The following is a 4,783-nucleotide window of genomic DNA, read 5'->3' on the forward strand; positions in this document are numbered from 1 at the left end:
TCTTTAAAAATATTTCTCCATATTATTAAGGCTTTTTAAGGCTTTGGAATTTCAATAAAGAATCACGTTTTCAGCAATTTTGTTTTCCACGTTCATCTTCAAAAGGTGAGATGCTCAGTGCTATTAGTGGTTTGTCCACGTCTTTTCAAATACGTTGTTATGTATGGATTTAATTACTTCAATTCAGAGCTCCTTTGGGAGAAATCATGATACAGTTTAAGGCACAATTTAGCCTTCACGTTATTTGCAGCGCTTGCTTGAATTATCATTTGTCATGGTGTGATAATTCTCATGTTATGTTGGTAAGAGAATTTATGCATAATTTCGCGTTTGATTTGAATGTGGAGCAGCAAGTATCTCATTGAGTATAATTCGTTATACTCATCCCTCTCTATTTAAAATTTTCAGGTAGAAATTAGTATGCTGGACGGCGGTGGATGGATGCATATTGGACCAATGGATCTCCATCATGAAGTACTTTAATTTTTAGAAACACTAGAATATTTATTAACATTTGATTATTATTATTTTTAAATTTAGACTCAATTGTGAGTCACGTCATAACTTTCAATTAGTCCTATTTTTATTATTTGTTAGAACTACTTTTATTAATGTTTGATAAAAGATATGATTCCAAATTGTTCCGCATATGTTATTTAATTTAATTTACCTTTTGTTAAGGTTGTTCAATTTTTACTGAATTCCTCGTTATATTAAAATGTATTTGCCTCAAGCACTTTATTAATCAATTCACGTTTGGTAACGTTCTGGGTTGCTAGAGAATTCGGGGCGTTACAAACAGCGTGTCAAAAATCTGTCTACAAATAGCAATGTTCAATCGATACGGACCATGCCACATATACACTATGGTGTACACTTTAGTTTTCACTTTGCCATGTAACATTACCCTGTTGGATAGTTTAAATTTAAAACAGTTTTCCCATCTAATTGACACTTGAATACAATGTAGTGTCAAACAACGTCTCAAAAATTAGTGTACAAATAGCAATATTAAATCCGTAAGAACCTTGCGGCACGTACACTATGGTGTACACATTAGTAAGTTCAATCGGTAAGAACCTTGCTACATGTATACTATGGTGTACACTTTAGTTTACACTTTGCCACATGTCATTACCCTATTAAACAGTTTAAATTTCAAATAGTTTATCCATCCAATTGACCCTCGACAACAATGCAAGTGTCAAACAACATGTCAAAAATCAGTGTAGAAATAGCAAAGTTCAATCGCTAAGAACCTTGCAACATGTACACTATGGTGTACACTTTAGTTTACACTTTGCTACGTGACATTACATTATTGAACAGTTTAAATTTCAAACATCTTTTCCATCCAATTGATACTTGACTGCAATGCAAGTATCAGACAACGTGTCCAAAATTAGCGTACAAGTAGCAAAGTTCAATCGGTAATAACTTTGCTACATGTACACTATGGTGTACACTTTAGTTTACACTTTACCATGTGTCATTACCCTATTGGACGATTTAAATTTCAAATAGTTTACCCATCCAATTGACCATCGACAACAATGCAAGTGTCAAACAACGTGTCAAAAATCAGTGTACAAATCGCAAAGTTCAATCGGTAAGAACCTTTCTACATGTACGCCATGGTGTACAGTTTAGTTTACACTTTTCCTCGTGACATTACCCTGTTGGACAGTTTGAATCTCAAACAATTTTCCCATCCAATTGACACTTGACAACAATCCAAGTGTGAAACAGCATATCAAAACTCAGTTTACAAATAACGAAGTTCAATAGGTAAGGACCTTGCTACATGTACACCGTGGTGTGCACTTTAGTTCACACTTTACTACATGACATTACCCAGTTGGACAGTATCAATTTCAAACAGTTTTCCCGCCCAATTGACACTAGACAACAATACAAGTGTCAAACAACGTGGTAAAAATCAGCGTACCAATAGCAAAGTTCAATCGGTATGAACCTTACTACATGCACACTTTAGTTTACACTTTGCCACGTGACATTGCTCTGTTGGACAGTTTAGATTTGAAACAGGTTTCTCATCCCATTGACCCTTGACAACAATGCAAGTGTCAAACAACGTTTCAAAAATCAATGTACAAATAGCAAAGTTCAATCGGTAAGAACCTTGCTACATGTATACTCTGGTGTAAACTTTAGTTTACGCTATGCCACCTGACATTTTCCGATTGGACAGTTTAAATTTCAAATAGTTTCCCATCTAATTGACAATTGACAACTATGCAAATGTCAACCAACGTGTCAAAAATCAGTGTACAAATAGCAATGTTCAATCGGTAAGAACCTTGCTACATGTACACTATAGTGTACACTTTGCCACGTCACATTACCCAGTTGGACAATTTAAATTTTAAATAGTTTTCCCATCCAGTTGTCACTTGGAAACAATCAACTATCAAACATGTCAAAAATCAATTTCAAAATAGCAATGTTCAATCGGTAAAGACTTTGCTACATGTACACTACGGTGTACACTTTAGTTTACACTTTGCCACGTGACATTACCCTGTTGAACTATTTAAATTTTAAACAGTTTTCTCAACCAATTGACACTTGAGAACAATGCAAGTGTCAAACAACATGCCAAAAATTAGTGTACAGATAGCAAAGGTCAATCGATAAGAACCTTGCTATATGTACACTATGGTGTACAATTTAGTTTAAACTTTGCCACGTGACATAACCCTATTGGACAGGTTAAATTCCAAATTGTTTTCCCATCCAATTGTCACTTGACAACAATGCAAGCATCAAACAACATGTCAAAAATCGGTGTACAAATAGTAAAGTTCAATCGGTAAGGACCTTGCTACATGTACACTATGCTGTCCACTTTTGTTTGCACTTTGCCATGTGATATTAGCCTGTTGGACAGTTTAAATTCCAAATCGTTTTCCCATCCAATTGACACTTGACTACGATGCAAGTGTCAAACAACGTGTTAAAAATCAGTTTACAAATTGCAATGTTCGATAAGGATGAACTTTGCTACATGTACATTTCATTTTACACTTTACCACATGACATTACCCTATAGGGCAGTTTAAATTTCAAACGGTTTTCCCATTCAATTGTCGCTTGACAACAATGCAAGTGTCAATTAAGGTGTCAAAAATCAGCTTACAAATAGCAAAATTCAATCGGTAAGGACCGTGCTACATGTACACTATGGTGTACACTTTAGTTTGTACAATGCCACGTGACATTACCCTATTAGACAGTTTCAATTTCAAATAATTTTCCCATCCAATTGACTCTTGACAACAATGGAAGTGTCAAACAACGTGTTAAAAATTAGTGTACAAATAGCAAAGTTCAATCAGTAAGATCCTTGCTATGTACACTATGGTGTACACTTTAGTTTGTACAATGCCACGTGACATTACCCTATTAGACAGTTTCAATTTCAAATAATTTTCCCATCCAATTGACTCTTGACAACAATGGAAGTGTCAAACAACGTGTTAAAAATTAGTGTACAAATAGCAAAGTTCAATCAGTAAGATCCTTGCTATGTACACTATGGTGTACACTTTAGTTTGTACAATGCCACGTGACATTACCCTATTAGACAGTTTCAATTTCAAATAATTTTCCCATCCAATTGACTCTTGACAACAATGGAAGTGTCAAACAACGTGTTAAAAATTAGTGTACAAATAGCAAAGTTCAATCAGTAAGATCCTTGCTATGTACACTATGGTGTACACTTTAGTTTGTACAATGCCACGTGACATTACCCTATTAGACAGTTTCAATTTCAAATAATTTTCCCATCCAATTGACTCTTGACAACAATGGAAGTGTCAAACAACGTGTTAAAAATTAGTGTACAAATAGCAAAGTTCAATCAGTAAGATCCTTGCTATGTACACTATGGTGTACACTTTAGTTTGTACAATGCCACGTGACATTACCCTATTAGACAGTTTCAATTTCAAATAATTTTCCCATCCAATTGACTCTTGACAACAATGGAAGTGTCAAACAACGTGTTAAAAATTAGTGTACAAATAGCAAAGTTCAATCAGTAAGATCCTTGCTATGTACACTATGGTGTACACTTTAGTTTGTACAATGCCACGTGACATTACCCTATTAGACAGTTTAAATTTCAAATAGTTTTCCCATCCAATTGACACTTAACAATAATGCAAGTGTCGAACAACGTGGCAAAAATCAGTGCACAAATAGAAAAGATCAATCGCTAAGAACTTTGCTACATGTACACTATGGTGTACACTTTAGTTTACACTTTGCCACTTGTCATTACCCTGTTGGAGAGTTTAAATTTAAAATAGATTTTCCATCCAATTGACACTCGTAAACAATGCAAGTGTTCAACAATGTGTCAAAAATGAGTTTACAAATAGCGAAGTTCAATCGGTAAAGACCTTGCTACATGTGCACTATGGTGCACACCTTAGTTTTCAGTTTGTCACGTGACATTGCCTTATTGGACAGTTTAAAATTCAAGTAGTTTTTCCATCCAATTGAAACTTGAAAACAAGGCAAGTGTCAAAAAAGGTGTCGAAAATCAGCATACAAATTGCAAAGTTCAATCGGTAAGAACCTTGCTACATGTACACTATGGTGCACACTTTAGTTTATACTTTGCCACGTGACATTACTCTATTGGACAATTTAAATTACAAACAGTTTTCCTATCTAATTAACACTTGACAATAATGCAAATGTCAAACAATGTGTCAGAAATCAGTGCACAAATAGTAAAATTCAATCGTTA

At 34.6% G+C, this 4,783-nt stretch overlaps 1 long non-coding RNA gene across 1 annotated transcript; it reads left to right on the forward strand.

The window, feature by feature from the left end:
• LOC111374012 lies at nt 1-680 on the forward strand. The gene is made up of 2 exons (XR_002699053.1): nt 1-105; nt 409-680. It is a non-coding gene; the product is annotated as an uncharacterized LOC111374012 (long non-coding RNA).
• The last annotated feature ends 4,103 nt before the right edge of the window (nt 681-4,783 follow it).

The sequence above is a fragment of the Olea europaea genome, unplaced genomic scaffold, assembly GCF_002742605.1.
Source record: "Olea europaea var. sylvestris unplaced genomic scaffold, O_europaea_v1 scaffold1190, whole genome shotgun sequence".
In the NCBI taxonomy this organism is placed as follows: Eukaryota; Viridiplantae; Streptophyta; class Magnoliopsida; order Lamiales; family Oleaceae; genus Olea; species Olea europaea.